The following is a 25,817-nucleotide window of genomic DNA, read 5'->3' on the forward strand; positions in this document are numbered from 1 at the left end:
AAGTCCTCTCAACAATAATAACTTAATTGGATCATATAACTATCCCTCAACATGCAACAAAGAGTCACTCCAAAGTCACTAATAGCAGAGAACAAACGAAGAGATTATGGTAGGGTACGAAACCACCTCCAAGTTATTCTTTCCAATCAATCCGTTGGGCTATCCCTATAAGTGTCACAAACAGCCCTAGAGTTCATACTAGAATAACACCTTAAGACACAAATCAACCAAAACCCTAATGTCACCTAGATACTCCAATGTCACCTCAAGTATCCGTGGGTATGATTATACGATATGCATCACACAATCTCAGATTCATCTATTCAACCAACACATAGAATCTCAAAGAGTGCCCCAAAATTCTACCGGAGAATCAAGACGAAAACATGTGTCAACCCCTATGCATAGGTTCATGGGAGGAACCCCCAAGTTGATCACCAAAACATACATCAAGTGAATCACGTGGTATCCCATTGTCACCACAGATACGCACGGCAAGACATACATCAAGTGTTCTCAAATCTTTAAACACTCAATCTAAGATAACTTCAAAGGGAAAACTCAATCCATTACAAGAGAGTAGAGGGGGAGAAAACATCATAAGATCCAACTATAATAGCAAAGCTCGTGATACATCAAGATCGTACCACCTCAAGAACACGAGAGAGAGAGAGAGAGAGATCAAACACATAGCTACTAGTACATACCCTCAGCCCCAAGGGAGAACTACTCCCTCCTCGTCATGGAGAGCACCGGGATGATGAAGATGGACACCGGAGAGGGATTGCCCCCTCCGGCAGGGTGCCGGAACGGGACTAGATTGGCTTTCGGTAGCTAAGGAGGCTTCTGGCGGCGGAACTCCCGATCTATTGTGCTCCCCGGTCGTTTTAGGGTATATGGAGATATATAGGCGGAAGAAGTACGTCAAGGGAGCCACGAGGGTGGAGGGCGCGCCCAGGGGGGTGGGCGCGCCCCCTGGCTCGTGGCTTCCTCGTTGCTTCCCTTACGTGGACACCAAGTCTTCCGGGTTGCTTTCCTTCCAAAAATAAGTTCCGTGAAGTTTCAGGTCAATTGGACTCCGTTTGATTTTCCTTTTCCGCGATACTCTAAACAAGGAAAAAACAGAAACTGGCACTGGGCTCTAGGTTAATAGGTTAGTCCCAAAAATCATATAAAATAGCATATGAATGCATATAAAACATCCAAGGTTGATAATATAATATCATGGAACAATCAAAAATTATAGATACGTTGGAGACGTATCACCATCCCCGAGCTTAATTCCTGCTCGTCCTCGAGTAGGTAAATGATAAAAACAGATTTTTTTTATGTGGAATGCTACCTAACATATTTCTCTAAGTAATTCTTCTTTATTTTGGCATAAATGTTCAGATCCATAAGAGACAAAAGTTTAATATTGACATAGAAACAATAATACTTCAAGCATACTAACTAAGCAATCATGTCTTCTCAAAATAGCATGGCCAAAGAAAGTTCATCCCTACAAAATCATATAGTTTGGTCATGCTCCATTTTCGTCACACAAGAATGCTCTCATCATGCACAACCCCGATGACAAGCCAAGCAATTGTTTCATACTTTAGTAAGCTCAAACTCATAAACCTTCACGCAATACATGAGCGCGAGCCATGAACATAGCACTATGGGTGGAATAGAATATAATGAGGGGGTTATGTGGGGAAGACAAAAAGGAGAAAGTCTCATATCAACGAGGCTAATCAATGAGCTATGGAGATGCCCATCAATTGATGTCAATGCAAGGAGTAGGGATTGCCATGCAACGGATGCACTAGAGCTATAAATGTATGAAAGCTCAACAAAAGAAACTAAGTGGGTGTGCATCCAACTTACTTTCTCACGAAGACCTAGGGCACTTGAGGAGGCCCATTGTTGGAATATACAAGCCAAGTTCTATAATGAAAATTTCCCACTAGTATATGAAAGTGACAAAACAAAAGACTCTCAATCATGAGGATTATGGTGCTACTTTGAAGCACAAGTGTGGCAAAAGATAGTAGCATTGTCCCTTCTCTCATTTTCTCTCATTTTTTGGGCCTTCCCTTTTTTATGGCCTTTCTCTTTTGGGGGGGGGGGCTTCTCTTTTTTATGGCATTTATCCATTTTTATGGCCTTTCTCTCTCTTTTTTTGGGCCTTCTCTTTTTTTATTCCTCACTTGGGACAATGCTCTAGAAAATGATGATCATCACACTTCTATTTATTTATAACTCAATGATTACAACTTGATACTAGAACAAAGTATGACTCTATATGAATGCCTCCTACGGTGTATCGGGATTGCAATGAATCAATAGTGACATGTATGAAAAATTATGAACGGTGGCTTTGCCACAAATACGATGTCAACTACATGATCATGCAAAGAAATATGACAATGATGATGTGTGTCATAATAAACGAAACAGTGGAAAGTTGCATGGCAATATATCTCGGAATGGCTATGGAAATGCCATAATAGGTAGGTATGGTGGCTGTTTTGAGGAAGATATAAGGAGGTTTATGTATGAAAGAGCGTATCATATCACAGGGTTTGGATGCACTGGCAAAGTTGGCACCAACTCTCAATGTGAGAAAGGGCAGTGCATGGTACCGAAGAGGCTAGCAATTATGGAAGGGTGAGAGTGCGTATAATCCATGGACTCAACATTAGTCATAAAGAACTCACATACTTATTGCAAAAATCTACAAGTCATCAAAAACCAAGCATTACGCGCATGCTCCTAGGGGGATAGATAGGTAGGAAAAGACCATCGCTCATCCCCGACCGCCACTCATAAGGAAGACAATCAAATAACACCTCATGTTTCAAATTTGTTACACAACGTTTACCATACGTGCATGCTACGGGACTTGCAAACTTTAACACAAGCATTTCTCAAATTCACAACTACTCAACTAGCACGACTTTGATATTATTACCTCCATATCTCAAAACAATCATCAAGTATCAAACTTCTCTTAGTATTCAATGCACTTATATGAAAGTTTTTATTATATCCCTCTTGGGTGCCCATCATATTAGGACTAGTTTCATAACCAAAGCAAACTACCATGTTGTTTAGGACTCTCAAAATAATATAAGTGAAGCATGAGAGTTCATCTATTTCTATAAAATAAAACCACCACCGTGCTCTAAAAGGATATAAGTGAAGCACTAGAGCAAATGACAAACTACTCCGAAAGATATAAGTGAAGATCAATGAGTAGTCGAATAATTATGCAACTATCTGAAGACTCTCTAACATTTAATAATTTCAGATCTTGGTATTTTATTCAAACAGCAAGCAAAATGAAATGAAATAAAATGACGCTCCAAGCAAAACACATATCATGTGGCGAATAAAAATATAGCTCCAAGTAAACTTACCGTTGAACGAAGACGAAAGAGGGGATGCCTTCCGGGGCATCCCCAAGCTTAGGCTCTTGGTTGTCCTTGAATATTACCTTGGGGTGCCTTGGTCATCCACAAGCTTAGGCTCTTGCCACTCCTTATTCCATAGTCCATCGAATCTTTATCCAAAACTTGAAAACTTCACAACACAAAACTTAACAGAAAACTCGTAAGCTCCGTTAGTATAAGAAAATAAATCACTAGTTATGTACTGTTGTGAACTCATTATAAATTCATATTTGTGTAATATCTACTGTATTCCAACTTATATATGGTTCATACCCTCCTATACTACTCATAGATTCATCAAAATAAGCAAACAACACATCGAAAACAGAATCTGTCAAAAACAGAACAGTCTGTAGTAATCTGGATCAAACGTATACTTCTGGAACTCATAAAATTCTAAAATAAATTGCTGGACGTTAGGAATTTATCTATTAATCATATGCAAAAATAATTAACTAAATATCACTCTCCAATAAAAATGGCAGCAATTCTCGTGAGCGCTAAAGTTTCTGTTTTTTACAGCATGATCGCAAAGACTTTCCCCAAGTCTTCCCAAAGGTTCTACTTGGCACAAACACTAATTAAGAGAATAAAACCACATCTAAACAGAGGCTAGATGAATTATTTATTACTAAACAGGAGCAAAAAGTAAGGAACAAAAATAAAGTTGGGTTGCCTCCCAACAAGCGCTATCGTTTAACGCCCCTAGCTAGGCATGATGATTTCAATGATGCTCACATAAAAGATTAGAATTAAAACATAAAGAGAGCATCATGAAGAATATGACTAGCACATTTAAGTCTATCCCTCTTCATATGCATAGGTATTCTGTGAGCAAACAACTTGTGGGAACAAGAATCAACTTGCATAGGAAGGTAAAACAAGCATAACTTCAAAATTTTAAGCACATAGAGAGGAAACTTGGTATTATTGCAATTCCTACAAGTATATGTTCCTCCCTCATAATAATTTCCAGTAGCATCATGAATGAATTCAACAATATAATCAGAACCTAAAGCATTCTTTTCATGATCTACAAGCATAGAAAATTTACTACTCTCCACATAAGCAAGATTCTTCTCATCAATAGTAGTGGGAGCAAACTCAACAAAATAATTACCATGTGAGGCATAATCCAATTGAAAACTAAAATCATGATGACAAGTTTCATGGTTATCATTATTCTTAATAGCATACAAGTCATCACAATAATCATCATAGATAGCAACTTTGTTCTCATAATCAATTGGAACCTCTTCCGAAATAGTGGATTCATCACAAAATAAAGTCATGACCTCTCCAAATCCACTTTCATCAATATAATCATCATAAAAAGGAGGCATGCTTTCATCATAATAAATTTGCTCATCAAAACTTGGGGGACAAAAAATATCATCTTCATCAAACATAGCTTCCCCAAGCTTGTGGCTTTGCATATCATTAGCATCATGGATATTCAAGGAATTCATACTAACAACATTTCAATCATGCTCACCATTCAAATATTTAGTGCCAAACATCCTAATGCATTCTTCTTCTAACACTTTGGCACAATTTTCCTTTCCATCATACTCACTAAAGATATTAAAAAGATGAAGCGTATGAGGCAAACTTAATTCCATTTTTTTAATTTTCTTTTATAAACTAAACTAGTGATAAAACAAGAAACTAAAAGACTCGATTGCAAGATCTAAAGATATACCTTCAAGCACTCACCTCCCCGGCAATGGCGCCAGAAAAGAGCTTGATGTCTACTACACAACCTTCTTCTTGTAGACGTTGTTGGGCCTCCAAGTGCAGAGGTTTGTAGCACTGTAGCAAATTTCCGTCAAGTGGATGACCTAAGGTTTATCAATCCGTAGGAGGCGCAGGATGAAGATGGTCTCTCTCAAGCAACCCTGCAACCAAATAACAAAGAGTCTCTTGTGTCCCCAACATACCCAATACAATGGTAAATTGTATAGGTGCACTAGTTCGGCGAAGAGATGGTGATACAAGTGCAATATGGATAGTAGATAAAGGTTTTTGTAATCTGAAATTATAAAAACAGCAAGGTAACTAATGATAAAAGTGAGCGTAAACGGTATTGCAATGCGTTGAAACAAGGCCTAGGGTTCATACTTTCACTGGTGCAAGTCCTCTCAACAATAATAACATAATTAGATCATATAAATATCCCTCAACATGCAACAAAGAGTCACTCCAAAGTCACTAATAGCGGAGAACAAACGAAGAGATTATGGTAGGGTACGAAACCACCTCAAAGTTATTCTTTCCAATTAATCCGTTGGGCTATTCCTATAAGTGTCACAAACAGCCCTAGAGTTCGTACTAGAATAACACCTTAAGACACAAATCAACCAAAACCCTAATGTCACCTAGATACTCCAATGTCACCTAAAGTATCCATGGGTATGATTATACGATATGCATCACACAATCTCAAATTCATCTATTCAACCAACACATAGAACCTCAAAGAGTGCCCCAAAGTTTATACCGGAGAATCATGACGAAAACGTGTGCCAACCCCTACGCATGGGTTCATGGGCGGAACCCGCAAGTTGATCACCAAAACATACATCAAGTGAATCACGTGGTATCCCATTGTCACCACAGATACGCACGGCAAGACATACATCAAGTGTTCTCAAATCTTTAAAGACTCAATCCAATAAGATAACTTTAAAGGGAAAACTCAATCCATTACAAGAGAGTAGAGGGGGGTGAAGAAAACATCATAAGATCCAACTATAATAGAAAAGCTCGCGATACATCAAGATCGTACCACCTCAAGAACACGAGAGAGAGAGAGAGAGAGAGAGAGAGAGAGAGATCAAACACATAGCTACTGGTACATACCCTCAGCCCCGAGGGAGAACTACTCCCTCGTCGTCATGGAGAGCACCGGGATGATGAAGATGGCCACCGGAGAGGGATTTCCCCCTCCGGCAGGGTGCCGGAACGAGTTTAGATTGGCTTTCGGTGGCTACGGAGGCTTCTAGCGGCGGAACTCCCGATCTATTGTGCTCCCCGATCATTTTAGGGTATATGGAGATATATAGGCGGAAGAAGTACGTCAGGGGAGCCACGAGGGGCCCACGAGGGTGGAGGGGGCGCCCAGGGGGGTGGGCGCGCCCCCTGGCTCGTGGCTTCCTTGTTGCTTCCCTTACATGGACTCCAAGTCTCCCGGGTTGCTTTCCTTCCAAAAATAAGTTCCGTGAAGTTTCACGTCAATTGGATTCCATTTGATTTTCCTTTTCTGCGATTCTCTAAAACAAGGAAAAAAACAGAAACTGGCACTGGGCTCTAGGTTAATAGGTTAGTCCCAAAAATCATATAAAGTAGCATATGAATGCATATAAAACATCCAAGGTTGATAATATAGTAGCATGGAACAATAAAAAATTATAGATACGTTGGAGATGTATCAAAGTGTTCTCCCTGAGTATGCACCGTTGCTATAGTTCGTCGTGCCGAGACACCACGTGATGATCGGGTGTGATAATCTCTATGTTCACATACAACGGGTGCAAGCCAGTTTTGCACGTCCAGAATATTCGGGTTAAACTTGACGAGCCTACCATATGCTGAAATGGTCTCGGAGCACTGAGACCGAAAGGTCGAACGTGAATCATATAGTAGATATGATCAACATAGAGATGTTCACCATTGAAAGCTACTCCATCTCACGTGATGATCAGACATGGTTTAGTTGATATGGATCACGTGATCATTTAGATGACTCAAGGGATGTCTATCTAAGTGGGAGTTCTTAAGTAATATGATTAATTGAACTTAAATTTATCATGAACTTAGTCCTGATAGTATTTTCATATCTATGTTGTAGATCAATAGCTCGCGTAAAGCTTCCCCATTTGATTTATGATATGTTCCTAGAGAAAACTAAGTTCAAAGATGATAGTAGCAATGATGCGGACTAGGTCCGTGATCTGAGGATTATCCTCATTGCTGCACAGAAGAATTATGTCCTTGATGCACCGCTAGGTGACAGAACTATTGCAGGAGCAGATGTAGATGTTGTGAACGTTTGACAAGCTCGGTATGATGACTACTTTATAGTTTAGTGCACCATGCTTTACGGCTTAGAACCGGGACTTCAAAAATGTTTTGAACGACATGGAGCATATGAGATGTTCCAAGAGTTGAAATTGGTATTTAAGACTCATGCCCATGTTAAGAGGTATGAGACCTTTGACAAAGTACTTTGCCTACAGAATAGCTCAGCTAGTGAGCATATGCTCAGAATGTCTGGGTACTACAATCGCTTGAATCAAGTGGGAGTTAATCTTCCAGATAAGATAGTGATTGACAGTGTTCTCTAGTCACTATCACCAAGTTACTAGAACTTCATGATGAACTATAATATGCGGGGGATGACGAAAACAATTCCCAAGCTCTTCGCAATGCTGAAATCAGCAAAGATAGAAATCAAGAAAAATCATCAAGTGTTGATGGTTAACAAGACCACTAGTTTCAAGAAAAGGGCAAGGGAAAGAAAGGGAAAACTTCAAAAGAATGACAAGAAAGTTGTCACTCCCATGAAGAAGCCCAAAGCCAGACCCAAGCCTGAAACTGAGTGCTTCTACTACAAAAGAAATGGTCACTAGAAGTGGAACTGCCCTTGATACTTGGCGGATAAGAAGGATGTCAAAGTGAACGAAGGTATCTTTGATATACATATTATTGATGTGTACTTTACTAGTGTTTATAGAAACCCCTCGGTATTTGATACTGGTTCAGTTGCTAAGAGTAGTAACTTGAAATAGGAGTTGCAAGATAAATCGAGACTAGTTAAAGATGAGGTGACGATATGTGTTGGTAGTAATTCCAAGGTTGATACGATCACCATCGCACACTCCCTCTACCTTCGGGATTAGAATTGAACCTAAATAAATGTTATTTGGTGTTTGTGTTGAGCATTAATATGATTAGATCATGTTTATTGCAATACATTTATCCATTTAAGTCAGAGAATGATTGTTGTTCTGTTTATATGAATAAAACCTTATATGGTCATACACCCAATGTGAATGGCTTATTGAATCTCGATCGTAGTGATACACAAATTCATAATATTGATGCCAAAAGATGCAAAGTTGATAATGATAGTGCAACATATTTGTGGCACTGCCGTTTAGGTCATATTGGTGTAAAGCGCATGAAGAAACTCCATGCTGATGGGCTTTTGGAATCACTTGATTATGAATCACTTGATGCTTGTGAACCATGCCTCATGGGCAAGATGACTAAGACTCCGTTCTCCGGAACAATGAAGCGAGCCACTGACTTATTGGAAATAATACATACCGATGTATGCAGTCTGATGAGTGTTGAGGCTCGCAGCGGGTATCATTATTTTCAGACCTTCATAGATGATTTGAACAGATATGGGTATATCTACTTAATGAAACATAAGTCTGAAACATTTGAAAAGTTCAAAGAATTTCATAGTGAAGTAGAAAATCATCATAACAAGAAAATAAAGTTTCTATGATCTGATCGCAGAGGCGAATATTTGAGTTACGAGTTTGGTCTTTATTTGAAACAATATGGAATAGTGTCACAACTCACGCCACCTGGAACACCACGATGTAATGGTGTGTCTGATCGTCATAACCGCACTTTATTAGATATGGTGCGATCTATGATATCTCTTACCGATTTACCACTATCGTTTTGGGGTCATGCATTAGAGACAGTTGCATTCATGTTAAATAGGACACCATCTAAATCCGTTGAGACGACACCGTTTGAACTATGGTTTGGCAAGAAACCTAAGCTGTCGTTTCTTAAAGTTTAGGGTTGCGATGCTTATGTGGAAAAGCTTCAACCTGATAAGCTCGAACCCAAATCAGAGAAATGTGTCTTCATAGGATACCCAAAGGAAACTATTGGGTACACCTTCTATCATAGATCCCAAGGCAAGATATTTGTTGCTAAGAATGGATCCTTTCTAGAGAAGGAGTTTCTCTCGAAAGAAGTGCGTGGGAGGAAAGTAGAACTTGATGAGGTAACTGTACCTTCTCTCGAATAGGAAAGTAGTTCATCACAGAAATTAGTTTCAGTGATGCCTACACCAATTAGTGAGGAAGTTAATGATGATGATGATCATGAAACTTCAGGTCAAGTTACTACCGAACCTCGTAATTCAACCAGAGCACGTTCCGCACCAGAGTGGTACAGTAACCCTATTCTGGAAGTCATGTTACTAGACCATGATGAACCTACGAACTATGAGGAAGCGATGATGAGCCTAGATTCCACGAAATGGCTTGAGGCCATGAAATCTGAGATGGGATCCATGTATGAAAACAAAGTATGGACTTTGGTTGACTTGCTAGATGATCGGCAAGCCATAGAGAATAAATGAATCTTCAAGAGGAAGACAAACATTGATGGTAGTGTTACTATCTACAAAGCTCGACTTATCACAAAAGGTTTCGACAAGTTCAAGGTGTTGACTACTATGAGATTTTCTCACTCGTAGCGATGCTTAAGTCTGTCCGAATCATGTTAGCAATTGCCACATTTTATGAAATCTGGCAAATGGATGTCAAAATTGTATTCCTTAATAGATTTCTTAAAGAAGAGTTGTATATGATGCAATAACAAGGTTTTGTCAATCCTAAAAATGCTAACAAAATGTGCAAGCTCCAGCGATCCATCTATGGACTGGTGCCAGCATCTCGGAGTTGGAATATACGCTTTGATGAGTTGATCAAAGGATATAATTTTATATAGAGATCCCACTCACTTTCTTGTAAATACAGGCTTCTCTGAAAGTCTGTATAAAACCGTAAGCTTTGATCACCTCATCAAAGCATATATTCCAACTCTGAGATGCTTGCACCAGTCCATAAATGGATCGCTGGAGCTTGCACATTTTGTTAGCACCTTTAGGATCGACAAAACCTTCTGGTTGCGTCATATACAACTCTTCTTAAAGATATCCGTTAAGGAATGCAGTTTTGACATCCATTTGCCAAATTTCATAAAATGAGACAATTGCTAACATGATTCGAATAGACTTAAGCATCGCTACGAGTGATAAAATCTAATCGTAGTCAACACCTTGAACTTGTCAAAAACATTTTTGCGACAAGCCAAGATTTGTAGATAGTAACACTATCATCAGCGTCCATCTTCCTCTTTGAAGATCCATTTATTCTCAATGGCTTGCCGATCATCGGGAAGTCCACCAAAGTCCACACTTTGTTCTCATACATGGATCCTATCTCAGATATCATGGCCTCAAGCCATTTATCAGAATCTGGGCTCATCATCGCTTCCTCATAGTTTGTAGGTTCGTCATGGTCTAGTAACATGACTTCCAGAACAGGATTACTGTACCACTCTGGTGCGGAACGTGCTCGGGTTGACCTACGAGGTTCGGTAGTAACTTGATCTGAAGTTTCATGATCATTATCATTAGCTTCCTCTCTAGTTGGTGCGGGCATCACTGGAACTGATTTCTGTGATGAGCTACTTTCCTATTCGGGAGAAGGTACAACTACCTCACCAACTTCTACTTTCCTCCTACTCACTTCTTTCGAGAGAAACTCCTTCTCTAGAAAGGATCCATTTTTAGCAACAAATATCTTACCTTCGGATCTGTGATAGAAGGCGTACCCAACAGTTTATTTTGGGTATCTTATGAAGACACATTTCTCCGATTTGGGTTCAAGCTTATCAGGTTGAAGCCTTTTCACATAATCATCGCAACCCCAAACTTTAAGAAACGATTCCCGATTCAAAAGCCGGTATATTATGTATCCACCATCCTCACTCCATGCAAATCACGGTACCCACATTACCAAAAGATAGCATACATGGTATTTATGACATCCCGGAAATTACGACACTACTTTCAAGAGTGTTCGATCACGGTGGCATCCGAAGTACCACTCAATGACATAATAAACAACCGTGATGCCATGGGCCGGATTGCCAAATGGGCCATTGAGCTCCTCCCATTCGACATAACATATAAGCCACGATGAGCCATTAAGTCGCAAGTACTTGCCGATTTCGTAGCCGAATTGACAGAAGCCGAACTCCCTAAAGAGTACGGCGCATACTCCAATTGGATCATGCACTTCGACGGCTCTAAAATGCTGGCTGGTCTAGGGGCTGGCATCATCCTGACATCCCCCACCGGAGACACGGTGCAATATGTGCTCCAAATACTATATACGGACTCCAATAACGCAGCCGAATACGAGTCCTGATACGTCCATTTTGCATCATGCTTTTATATCGATATTTATTGCATTATGGACTGTTATTCCACTTTATGTCACAATACTTATGCCTATTCTCTCTTATTTTACAAGGTTTACATAAGGAGGGAGAATGTCGGCAGCTGGAATTCTGGGCTGGGAAAGGAGCAAATATTAGAGACATATTCTGCGCAACTCCAAAAGTCATGAAACTCCACGGAACATCTTAAAATAAATAAAGAAAAATCCTTGCCAAAGATGAAGGCCAGGGGGCCCACACCCTGCTCATGAGGGTGGGGTGCGCCCCCCTACCTCGTGGGCCCGCTGGTGGCTCTCCGACGTCCATCTTCTCCTATATGAAGTCTTTTGATAAGAAAAAAATAAGAGGGAACTTTTCGGGACGAGACTCCGCCACCACGAGGCGGAACCTTGGCGGAACCAATCTAGAGCTCCGGCAGAGCTGTTCTGCCGGGGATACTTCCCTCCGTGAGGGGGAAATCATCACCATCGTCATCACCAACGCTCCTCTCATCGGGAGAGGGCAATCTCCATAAACATCTTCACCCGCACCATCTCATCTCCAAACTCTAGTTCATCTCTTGTATCCAATTCTTGTCTCAAAGTCCGGGATTGGTGCTAGTAGGTTGCTAGTAGTGTTTATTACTCCTTGTAGTTGATGCTAGTTGGTTTATTTGGTGGAAGATCATATGTTCAGATCCTATATGCATATTATTACCCCTCCGATTATGAACATGAATATGCTTCGTGAGTAATTATGTTTGTTCCTGAGGACAAGGGAGAAGTCTTGCTATTAGTAGTCATGTGAATTTGGTATTCGTTTGATATTTTGATAAGATGTATGTTGTCTAGCCTCTAGTGGTGTTATGTGAACGTCGACTACATAACACTTCACCATTTTTTGGGCCTAGAGGAAGGCATTGGGAAGTAATAAGTAGATGATGGGTTGCTAGAGTGATAGAAGCTTAAACCCTAGTTTATGTGTTTCTTCGTAAGTGGCTGATTTGGATCCACATGTTTCATGCTATGGTTAGGTTTACCTTAATACTTTTGTTGTAGTTGCGGATGCTTGCAATAGAGGTTAATCATAAGTGGGATGCTTGTTCAAGTAAGAACAGCACCCAAGCACCGGTCCACCCACATATCAAAGTATCGAACGCGAATCATATGAACGTGATGAAAACTAGCTTGACGATATACCCATGTGTCCTCGGGAGCGCTTTTCCTATTGTAAGAGTTTGTTCCGGCTTGTCCTTTGCTACAAAAAGGATTGGGCCACCTTGCTGCACTTTATTTACTTTTGTTACTTGTTGCTCGTTACAATTTATCTTATCACAAAACTATCTTTTACCACTTATTTCAGTACTTGCAGAGAATACCTTGCTGAAAACCGCTTATCATTTCCTTCTGCTCCTCGTTGGGTTCGACACTCTTACTTATCGAAAGGACTATGATAGATCCGCTATACTTGTGGGTCATCAAGACTCTTTTCTGGAGCCGTTTCCGGGGAGTGTAGCGCCTTTGGTAGGTGGAATTTGGTAAGGAAAAATTTATATAGTGTGCTAAAATTTACTGTCACTTGTTACTATGGAAAGTAATTCTCTGAGGGGCTTGTTCGGGGTATCTTCACCCCGTCCAGTAGAGCAAAGAGTTGCTCCTCAACCTACTGAACCTATTGAAAATGAAACTCCTTTTGAATTTCCTTCGGGTATGATGGAAAAACTGCTAGCTAACCCTTTTACAGGAGATGGAACAAAGCATCCTGATGAGCACTTAATATATGTGGATGAAGTTTGTGGATTATTTAAGCTTTCAGGTATACCCGATGATGTTGCTAAGAAGAAGGTATTCCCTTTATCTTTGAAGGGAGACGCATTGATATGGTATAGGCTATGTGATGATATGAGATCATGGAACTATAAACGATTGAAGTTGGAATTTCATCAAAAGTATTACCCTATGCATCTTGTTCATCGTGATCGCAATTATATATATAATTTCTGGCCCCGCGAAGGAGAAGGCATCGCTCAAGCTTGGGGGAGGCTTAAATCAATGTTATATTCATGCCCCAATCATGAGCTCTCGAGAGAAATAATTATGCAAAGTTTTTATGCTCGGCTTTCTCATAATAATCAAACCATGCTTGATACTTCTTGTGCTAGCTCTTTTATGATGAAGACTATTGAATTCAGATGGAATTTATTGGATAGAATTAAACGCAACTATGAAGATTGGGACCTCGATGAAGGTAAGGAGTCAGGTATGACACCTAAGTTTGATTGTGTTAAATCTTTTATGGATACCAATATTTTCCATAAGTTTAGCACTAAATATGGACTTGACTCTGAGATAGTAGCTTCTTTCTTCGAATCTTTTGCTACTTATGTTGATCTCCCTAAGGAGAAGTGGTTTAAATATCATCCTCCCATAGAAGTAAAAGTAGCTGCACCTACTAAAGTTGAAGAAAAGACTGTCACTTATAATGATCCTATTGTTCCTACTTCTTACGTTGAGAAACCACCTTTCCCTGTTAGAGTAAAGGATCATGCTAAAGCTTCAACTGTTGTTCGTAAAAGCAATATTAGAACTTATACACCCCCTGAGAAAGTTAAAGTAGAACCTAATATTGCTATTGTCAAAGATCTCTTGTCTGATAATATTGATGGGCATGTTATTCAGTTCAAAGGTGAAATTGCTAGAATTGCTAAACCTTGTGCTAAAGATAAACATAGACCTGTGGTAGGCGTGCCTATTATTTCTGTTAAAATAGGAGATCATTGTTATCATGGCTTATGTGATATGGGTGCGAGTGCTAGTGTTATACCGCATACTTTATACGAAGAGATTAAGAATGAAATTGCACCTGCTGAGTTAGAAGGTATTGATGTCACAATTAAACTTGCCAATAGAGATACTATTTCACCAATTGGAATTGTTAGAGATGTTGAAGTCTTGTGTGGGAAACTAAATATCCTGCTGATTTTCTTGTTCTTACTTCTCCGCAAGATAGCTTTTGTCCCATTATATTTGGTAGACCCTTCTTGAACACTGTTAATGCTAGGATATATTGCGAAAAGAATGTTGTTACTATTGGCTTGGATGATATGGTTCATGAGTTTAATTTCTCTAAATTTAGTAAACAACATCCTGAGGAAGAATTACCTAGTAAGGATGAAATTATTGGTCTTGCTTCTATTGCTATACCTCCTAGTGATCCTGTAGAACACTATTTGCTAGACCATGAAAATGATATGTTCATGAATGAAAGAAGGGAAATAGATGAAGTATTCTTTAAATAGGAACCTATTCTGCAACACAATTTGCCTATTGAAATTTTAGGGGATCCTCCTCCACCCAAGGGTGATCCCGTGTTTGAGCTTAAACCGTTGCCTGATAATCTTAAATATGCTTATCTTGATGAAAAGAAGATATATCCTATTATTATTAGTGCTAACCTTACAGAGCATGAAGAAGAAAGATTATTGAAAACTCTGAAGAAGCACCGTGCTGCTATTGGATATACTATAGATGATCTTAAGGGCATTAGTCCCACTCTATGTCAACATAAAATAAATTTGGAAGCAGATGCCAAACCAGTTCGTGATCCTCAACGACATTTGAATCCTAAAATGAAAGAAGTGGTAAAAAAAGAAATACTCAAGCTTCTTGAGGCAGGTATAATTTATCCCGTTGCTGATAGTTAGTGGGTAAGTCATGTCCATTATGTCCCTAAGAAGGGAGGTATTACTGTTGTTCCTAATGATAAAGATGAATTGATTCCACAAAGAATTATCACAGGTTATAGGATGGTAATTGATTCCCACAAATTAAATAAGGCTACTAAGAAAGATCATTACCCCTTACCTTTTATTGATCAAATGCTAGAAAGATTATTCAAACATACACATTACTGCTTTCTAGATGGTTATTCTGGTTTCTCTCAAATACCTGTGTCGGCTAGGGATCAATCAAAGACTACTTTTACATGCCCTTTTGGTACTTTTGCTTATAGACGTATGCCTTTTGGTCTATGTAATGCACCTGCTACCTTTCAAAGATGCATGATGGCTATATTCTCTGACTTTTGTGAAAAGATTTGTGAGGTTTTCATGGACGATTTTTCTGTCTATGGTTCCTCTTTTGATGATTGCTTGAGCAATCTTGATCGAGTTTTGCAGAGATGTGAAGAAACTAATCTTGTCTTGAATTGGGAAAAGTGCCACTTTATGGTTAATGAAGGTATTGTGTTGGGGCATAAAGTTTCTGAAAGAGGTATTGAAGTTGATAAAGCCAAGGTCGATGCTATTGAAAAGATGCCATGTCCCAAGGACATCAAAGGTATAAGAAGTTTCCTTGGTCACGCCGGATTTTATAGGAGGTTCATTAAGGACTTCTCAAAAATTTCTCGGCCTCTGACTAATTTCTTGCAAAAAGATATACCATTTGTCTTTGATGATGATTGTGTATAAGCATTTGAAATACTTAAGAAATCATTAGTCTCTGCACCTGTTGTTTAGCCACCTGATTGGAATTTACCCTTCGAAATTATGTGTGATGCTAGTGATTATGCTATAGGTGATGTTCTAGGGCAAAGAGTTGATAAGAAATTAAATGTTATTCATTATGCTAGTAACACTCTAGACAATTCTCAAAGAAATTATGCTACTACTCAAAAAGAGCTTTTAGCAGTTGTATTTGCTTGTGATAAGTTCAGACCTTATATTGTTGATTCTAAAGTAACTATTCACACTGATCATGCTGCTATTAAATACCTTATGGAAAATAAAGATGCTAAGCCTAGACTTATTAGATGGGTTCTCTTGCTACAAGAATTTGATTTGCATATTGTTGATAGAAAGGGATCTGAGAACCCCGTTGCAGACAACTTGTCTAGGTTAGAGAATGTTCTTGATGACCCACTACCTATCAATGATAGCTTTCCTGATGAACAATTAAATGTTATAAGTACTTCTCGTAGTACTCCATGGTATGGTGATTATGCTAATTATATTGTTGCTAAGTTTATACCACCTAGCTTCACATACCAGCAAAAGAAAAAGTTTTTCTATGACTTGAGACACTACTTTTGGGATGACCCACATCTTTATAAAGAAGGAGTAGATGGTGTTATTAGATGTTGTGTACCTGAGCATGAATAGGAATAGATCCTATGCAAGTGTCATTCCGAGGCTTATGGAGGACACCACGCTGGAGATAGAACTGCACATAAGGTATTGCAATCTGGTTTTTATTGGCCTACTCTCTTCAAGGATGCCCGTAAGTTTGTCTTGTCTTGTGATGAATGTCAAAGAATTGGTAATATTAGTAGACGTCAAGAAATGCCTATGAATTATTCACTTGTTATTTAACCATTTGATGTTTGGGGCTTTGATTATATGGGACCTTTTCCTGGCTCTAATGGATACACACATATTTTAGTTGCTATTGATTACGGTACTAAGTGGGTAGAAGCTATTCCAACTAGTAGTGCTAATCATAACACTTCTATTAAAATGTTTAAAGAAGTTATTTTTCCAAGGTTTGGAGTCCCTAGATATTTAATGACTGATGGTGGTTCACACTTTATTCATGGTGCTTTTCGTAAAATGCTTGCTAAGTATGATGTTAATCATAGAATTGCATCTCCTTATCACCCACAGTCTAGTGGTCAAGTAGAATTGAGAAATAGAGAGCTCAAATTAATTTTGCAAAAGACCGTTAATAAGTCTAGAAAGAATTGGTCCATGAAACTTGATGATGCATTATGGGCTTATAGAACTGCATATCAAAATCCTATGGGTACGTCTCCATATAAAATGGTTTATGGAAAAGCATGTCACTTACCTCTTGAACTAGAACCTAAGGCATATTCGGCTATTAAAGAGCTCAACTATGATTTTAAACTTGCCGGTGAGAAGAGGTTATTTGATATTAGCTCACTTGATGAATGGAGAACCCAAGCTTATGAAAATGCCAAGTTGTTTGAAGAAAAAGTTAAAAGATGGCATGATAAAAGGATACAAAAGTGTGAGTTTAATGTAGGTGATTATGTATTGCTATACAACTCTCGTTTAAGTTTTTTTGCAGGAAAACTTCTCTCTAAATGGGAAGGCCCCTACGTTATCGAGGAGGTCTATCGTTATGGTGCCATAAAAATCAACAACTTTGAAGGCACAAATCCGAAGGTGGTAAACGGCCAAAGAATCAAACATTATATCTCAGGTAATCCCATAAATGTTGAAACCAATATTATTGAAACCATAACCCCGGAGGAATACATAAGGGACACCTTCCGGAACGTTTCAGACTCCGAAAAGGAATAGGTATGTGGTACGGTAAGTAAACCGACTCTGAAACAATTTTTAAGGCAATATTTCTCCATTTTGGAATATTTAGAAAAATAGAAAAATAAGTAGCAGTCCGGGAAGGACACGAGGGTCCCACGAGGGTGGTGGGCGCGCCCTACCCCTCTGGGCGCGCCCCCCTACCTCGTGAGCACCTCGTGTGCCTTCCGGACTCTGTTTTCTTGCACGATATGTATTTTGGTCGGTAAAAATTCATTATATATTCTCCCGAAGGTTTTGACTCCCGTATCACGCAAATCTCCTCTGTTTTCGTTTTCGAGCTGTTGCTGCTGCACATTAGAGTAAGATGTATTCTCAAGAGTCAATCGGGGAGAGCCGGGTATCTAATCCGACACCGGAACCAAGGGCAAACAGCGACGCTGACCACTTTGGGCCAGCAACGGAGGAAGAGATGGAGGCTGACTTGATGAGAGTAGATGCCATGGAGGATCAAGAAGTCACCTCTCGCCTCCGAGCTGGGTTCATTATGGGGGAACTACAGAGCTTAGCTATTCCAAACTCGGTTATCCCTTCTAATGTTAGATTTCTTTCTTATGAAAATATGAAGAGGAGTCTCACTTGTTCTCCTACAGCTATGCAACACCCTTGGGTGCAAGGAGCTTTAGGTGTCACAGGAAAGCTTCTAAGGAAATAATGGACCTCAAACAACAAGTCAATAAGCTCGAGGAGGAGAACTGCATCCTGAGGGGAATCATCGCCAAGAATATTAGCCGACAACAAAGAAGGAGATATAATCACATGGGTATGGGCACTCCCCTTGGCAATTGCCAAGCTTGGGGGAGGTGCCCCGGTTTCGTATCACCATCACAACTCCTATCTTTATCGTTTTTCGTAGTTCGATCCTATTAGTAGTATCTTGATCTAGTAGAATAAAGTTTATGGCATGATCTAGTTTTGAGTTTTGCTTTATGATCTCTCTTTGTAATCAAGTCTGTGAGTTATATATAATAAAGATTAGTGTTGAGTCAAGGGCTTGATTATTTCACCATGATCTTGGGTGAATAGAAGAAAAGAGAAAAAGAATAAAAAGAAACAAAAAGTTCATATTTATCTTATTGAGAGTAATGACTTCACATAGAAAGAGTATGATGATTAAAAGTTGTTTGGAGTTGGCAGACATAGCTTTGGTCATTGTTGCAATTAATAGGAAGTAATAAGGAAAGAGAGGTTTTCACATATAGATATATTATCATTGACATATTTTATGATTGGGAGCACTCATTAAAATATGACATGCTAAAGAGTTGATGTTGGACAAGGAAGACAACATAATGAGTTATGTCTTTCTTATATCTGAGATAAAGTATGTTGTCATGGATCCTCTAACTTGTTGAGCTTGCCTTTCCCCCTCATGCTAGCCAAATTCTCAGTACCAAGTAGAAATACTACTTGTGCTTCCAAATACCCTTAAACCAGTTTTGCCATGAGAGTCCACCATATCTACCTATGGATTGGGTAAGATCCTTCAAGTAAGTTGTCATCGGTCCAAAGCAATAAAAATTACTCTAAATATGTATGATTGATTGGTGTGGGAGAAATAAGCTTTATACGATCGTGTGATGTGATAGTAATAAAAGCGACGGACTGCATAATAAAGGTTCATATCACAAGGGGCAATATAAAGTGACATTCTTTCGCATTGAGATTTTGTGCATCCAACCATAAAAGCGCATGGCAACCTCTGCTTCCCTCTGCAAAGGGCCTATCCTTTATTATTATCTTCTACCTTATGCAAGAGTCATGGTGATCTTCACCTTTTTCTTTTTCATTTTATCCTTTGGCAACAACAATTGGATGTAGGGTAGCATGAACCATTATTGTTGACATTACCCTTGAGGTAAAAGGTTGTGGGGCAAAACTATAAGCCCCTATCTTTCTCTGTGTCCGATTAAAACTCCGTAACCACAAGTATTGCGTGAGTGTTAGCAATTATGAAGGACTAAATGATAGTTGAGTATGTGGACTTGCTTTTAAGATCTGACATAGACTCTTTCCGATGTTATGATAAATTGCAATTGCTTCAATGACTGAGATTATAGTTTGTTGGAGCCCAATAAGGTTTATGATTTATACTCTTGCATTGTGAATAGATCATCACTTGAACATAAGTAATCATATGACAAAATCTATATATGTTGCTGTTATGAGAATAATCATGATGCCTTCATGTCCGTATTTTATTTTTATCGATGCCTCTACCTCTAAACATGATGACATATTTATTGTTATCGGCTTTTCGCTTGAGGACAAGCGAGGTCTAAGCTTGGGGGACTTGATAGGTCCATTTTGCATCATGCTTTTATATCGATATTTATTGCATTATGGACTATTATTCCACTTTATGTCACAATACTTATGGCTATTCTATCTTATTTTACAAGGTTTACATAAGGAGGGAGAATGCCGACAGCTAGAATTCTGGGCTGGAAAAGGAGCAAATATTAGAGACCTATTCTGCGCAACTCCAAAAGTCCTGAAACTCCACAGAACATCTTAAAATAAATAAAGAAAAATCCTCACCAAAGATGAAGGCCAGGGGGCCCACACCCTGCTACCTCATGGGCCCGCTGGTGGCTCTCCGACGTCCATCTTCTCCTATATGAAGTCTTTTGATGAGAAAAAAATAAGAGGGAACTTTTCGGGACGAAACTCCGCCGCCACGAGGCGGAACCTTGGCGGAACCAATCTAGAGCTCCGGAAGAGCTGTTATGCCGGAGATACTTCCCTCCGAGAGGGGGAAATCATCACCATCGTCATCACCAATGCTCCTCTCATCGGGAGAGGCCAATCTCCATCAACATCTTCACCGGCACCATCTCATCTCCAAACCCTAGTTCATCTCTTGTATCCAATTCTTGTCTCAAAGTCCGGGATTGGTGCTAGTAGGTTGCTAGTAGTGTTGATTACTCCTTGTAGTTGATGCTAGTTGGTTTATTTGGTGGAAGATCATATGTTCAGATCCTATATGCATATTATTACCCCTCTGATTATGAACATGAATATGTTTTGTGAGTAATTACGTTTGTTCCTGAGGACAAGGGAGAAGTCTTGCTATTAGTAGTCATGTGAATTTGGTATTCGTTTGATATTTTGATAAGATGTATGTTGTCTAGCCTCTAGTGGTGTTATGTGAACGTCGACTACATAACACTTCACCATTATTTGGGCCTAGAGGAAGGCATTGGGAAGTAATAAGTAGATGATGGGTTGCTAGAGTGATAGAAGCTTAAACCCTAGTTTATGTGTTGCTTCGTAAGTGGCTGATTTGGATCCACATGTTTCATGCTATGGTTAGGTTTACCTTAATACTTTTGTTGTAGTTGCGGATGCTTGCAATAGAGGTTAATCATAAGTGGGATGCTTGTTCAAGTAAGAACAGCACCCAAGCACCGGTCCACCCACATATCAAATTATCAAAGTATCGAACGTGAATCATATGAACGTGATGAAAACTGGCTTGACGATATTCCCATGTGTCCTCGGGAGCGCTTTTCCTATTATAACAGTTTGTTCTGGCTTGTCCTTTGCTACAAAAAGGATTGGGTCACCTTGCTGCACTTTATTTACTTTTGTAACTTGTTGCTCGTTACAATTTATCTTATCACAAAACTATCTATTACCACTTATTTTAGTACTTGCAGAGAATACCTTGCTGAAAACCGCTTATCATTTCCTTCTGCTCCTTGTTGGGTTCGACACTCTTACTTATCGAAAGGATTACGATAGCTCCCCTATACTTGTGGGTCATCAAGGCCCTACTACACGGCCTCCGGATGGCAGTCTCCATGGGTATCCAACGGCTAGAGGTGCGTGGGGACTCGAACCTCGCAATATCCCAAATAAATGGAGACTTGGACGCCAAGGATCCAAAAATGGCGGCATATCGCAACGCCGTCCTCAAAATGTCAGCCCGGTTCGAGGGGCTAGAATTCCACCATGTGGCTCGGGAAAACAACCAGGCAGCGGACATCCTAGCTCGTATCGGCGCTAATCGCGACCCTGTCCCACCAAACATCTTCCTGGAAAGATTGTTTAAACCATTCGTGGTATGGGAAGGGGACACACGCAAAATTAGTCCGGACTCGGCCACAACCCCAGATACCAAATACTCTGACACAATCGGAGGCTCTGCCGCGGAAATAACACCTTCAGCCCACGTGATAATGGCCGTCATCGCCCCATGGAAAGAACCAGTCCTGGCCTACCTAACTAGACAGGAATTACCCGAGGACCAAAATGAGGCTCGCTGCATAGTGCGGCGATCTAAAGCCTACAAGGTCCATGAGGGAGAACTTTATAAGAAAAGCACAACCGGAGTCCTTCAAAGGTGCATCTCCGAAGAGGAAGGGCGGAAGCGGTTGGCTGAAATCCATGCCGGACTCGGCTGTAACACCCTCGATGCGACTATAGCTCCCACGTGTCGAGGCACGACTTAGAGACATAATCGCATTGAAGGAATATGTCGCAAGTTAGGCAATCTTCACAACATCCCATGTAATATGAATAATAAAGGGAAGAACATAGTTGGCTTACACTCGCCACGTCAATCAAGAACATAAATAACATTACATCATCCAAAACACTCATGGCCCGACTACGGTGCCAAAATAGAAGAGAACCCAACATGCGACACGGTCCCAATCACCCCCAACTGGGCACCACTACTGATCATCGGGAAAGGAAACATAGTAACGCTGAGAGTCCTCGTCGAACTCCCACTTGAACTCGTACTCGTCACCTGGAGCGGAATCACCTGGACCTGCATCTGGAGTTATAGTATCTGTGAGCCACAGGGACTCAGCAATCTCGCACCCTCGCGATCAAGACTATTTAAGCTTATAGGAAGGGTAAGGAAAATATATGTGGAGCTGCAGCAAGCTACTAGCATATATGGTGGCTATCTTATACGCAAAAGAGAGCGAGAAGAGGAGGCAAAGCGCGAGCGAGAATCTAGAGGAACAACCTGCGCAAGCATTACTCCAACACCGTGTCCACTTCCCGGACTCCGCCGAGAAGAGGCCATCACGGTAACACACTCAGTTGATTCATTTTAATTAATTTAGGTTCAAGTTATCTACTACCGTACATTAACAAATTCCCATCTGCCCATAACCGCGGGCACGGCTTTCGAAAGTTCAATCCCTGCAGGGGAGTCCCAACTTAGCCCATGACAAGCTCTCACGGTCAACGAAGGAATAGACCTTCTCCCAAGACGTTCCAATCAGACTCGGTATCTCGGTAACTCAAGACACTTCGACAGGTTAAAAAAAGACCAGCAACACCGCCCGCATGTGCCGACAAATCCCGATAGGAGCTGCACATATCTCTTTCTCAGGGCACACTCAGATGAGACATCCTACGAGTAAAACCAACCCTCAAGTTGCCCCGAGGTGGCCCCGCAGTCTACTCAGTCGGACCAACACTCAGAGGAGCACTGGCCTGGGGGGTTTAAAAATAAGATGACCCTCGGGCTCCGGTAACCCAAGGGAAAAGAGGCTAGGTGGCGAATGGTAAAACCAAGGTTGGGCATTGCTGGAAAAGCTTTAATCAGGGCGAACTATCAAGGGGTTCCCATTATAACCCAACCGCGTAAGGAACGCAAAATCCGGGAACATAACATCGATATGACGGAAACTAGGACGGCAAGAGTGGAACAAAACACTAGGCGAGAGGCCGAGCCTTCCACCCTTTACCAAGTATATAGATGCATTAAGATAACATAGCAATATAATGATATCCCAACAAGTAGTAAATGCTCCAACAAGGAACGGCCTCCAATCTTCACCTGCAACTAGCAACGCTATAAGAGGGGCTGAGCGAAGCGGTAACATAGCCAATCAACGGTTTGCTAGGACAAGGTGGGTTAGAGGTTTGACCTGGCAATTGGGAGGCTGACAAGCAAAAGGTAGGCATCGTATCATTGGCATAGCAAGAGCGAGCAAACTAGCATAGCAAAGATAGTAGTGATTTCGAGGGTATGATCATCTTGCCTGCAAAGCTGTCAGAGTTGACTGGATCCTCACAAGCAAACTCAACGGGCTCCTCAGTAGAGAACTCGTGTCCCGGCTCTACCCAAACAAGACAAACAAGCAACAAGGATACAATCAACCACGTGCAAGACCAAGCAATATGATGAAATGAAGATATGCTATGCGGGATGCGATGCGGGATGCAAGATGCAAGATATGATAGCAAATGCATGAACCTGGCATCAACTTGGAAAACCAAGTGTGCCACTGGAAAGAGGGGATGAAATCTCTTGAAAACGATATAAAGAACGCCGGAATCGGAGTTACGGTTTGGAAATGGCAAGCGTTTTAAGAATGACACCGGTCTGCGGTTTACAGCAAGCAGGCAACTAAAGGCTACGAAATGAACATGCTACAGCCACCAAACATGACAACAAAATACATGGCAGGGATGCACACAAGATGCTTAACAAAAGACTAGCACTGAGACACGGCCAACTCATCCATTATGAGGTTCAAACAAGCATGGCAAAAACGCAAATGCAAAACAGATTCCAGACTTAGTGAAATTAACAATTGTCTGAAATTTCAGATCGTGAAGCCCTCTTCGGAGCAGCAAAACAACATGATACATGACCTGATTAACACAAGTAAGAACATGGCATGGAGCTACTCAACAAGCTTAACAAAAGTCCCTAAGTGACCTGGGGGCCAAAAGGGATCACAAAATATACTAACAAGCACACGAACATAGCTAAAACACAATCAGTTTTCAGACTTAGTGAAAACTGAGACATGCTGAAATATAACTCACGAAGGCATGAAAACGAGCTCGATGCACTCACTACGGTGCAAGTCATGGCAAGTCAAGCATACATCCATTAAGAAGGCACAAAATTCTAGCTATACATGGCAAGAACAATGGCATAGCATGCACGGATCAACTACAATAACATCGGCAAAATCGCAAACGAGTTGACGATCTGCCCGGATTCACAATGAAGCAAAAGTAGAGCTCGATTGACTCAAGCTAGGGTGCTCCATAATTGCAAGAAAAGACATGGATGGATAGATCATAACATGATTAACAAAACTCCTTTACCGATCATCCTCAAAAGAGGCACGGATCACTAGGAACCAAGCTGAACATATGGCATCATGAACTAAATAATCCCAGACTTAGTGAAAACTACTAAGTCCTTGAAAACAGATTTACCGGGTGCCTCACTTTGCAAGCTTGCACAAGTCACCACACACATCCTAAAAATGCATGGGTTGCACCTCTGGAAAGAAGACAAAATCCTTCACAAAACATACGAAGTACTCATAGGCATATCATGCACACAATAATCATGGCAAAAATGACAAGTCTAAGATGAACTAGCAGATCTGACAATTAACTCACGAAGCCTCCTTCTAACAGCATTTCGGGCATCAAGATGAACTCAAATTAAAATTATGCAATGGAATTAAATGATGTACTCGTCGGGACGAACATTTTGATATACTATATGTCCAAAACAGAGCTACGGATGCAAAGTTACGGGACCTCGAACAGGAGCATATGAAGTGAAATTCCTGGGACTTAGCAAAAAAAATCAACCTCTCGGATCAGATCTAGGGTTTCGCACGGAAACCGAGGCGCGGCGGAACTGTAGATGGCCGGGAACCGAGGCCGCCGGCAATGGAGTTGGGCGGCGCGGCGAGCTCCGGCGGGCGGTGAGGACGGCGGAGGGCGGCGGGGTCGAGGCGGTGGCGGTCGGCGCCGGCGATGGCCTCGGC

The sequence above is a fragment of the Triticum dicoccoides genome, chromosome 4A (genome assembly GCF_002162155.2).
Source record: "Triticum dicoccoides isolate Atlit2015 ecotype Zavitan chromosome 4A, WEW_v2.0, whole genome shotgun sequence".
Classification (NCBI taxonomy): Eukaryota; Viridiplantae; Streptophyta; class Magnoliopsida; order Poales; family Poaceae; genus Triticum; species Triticum dicoccoides.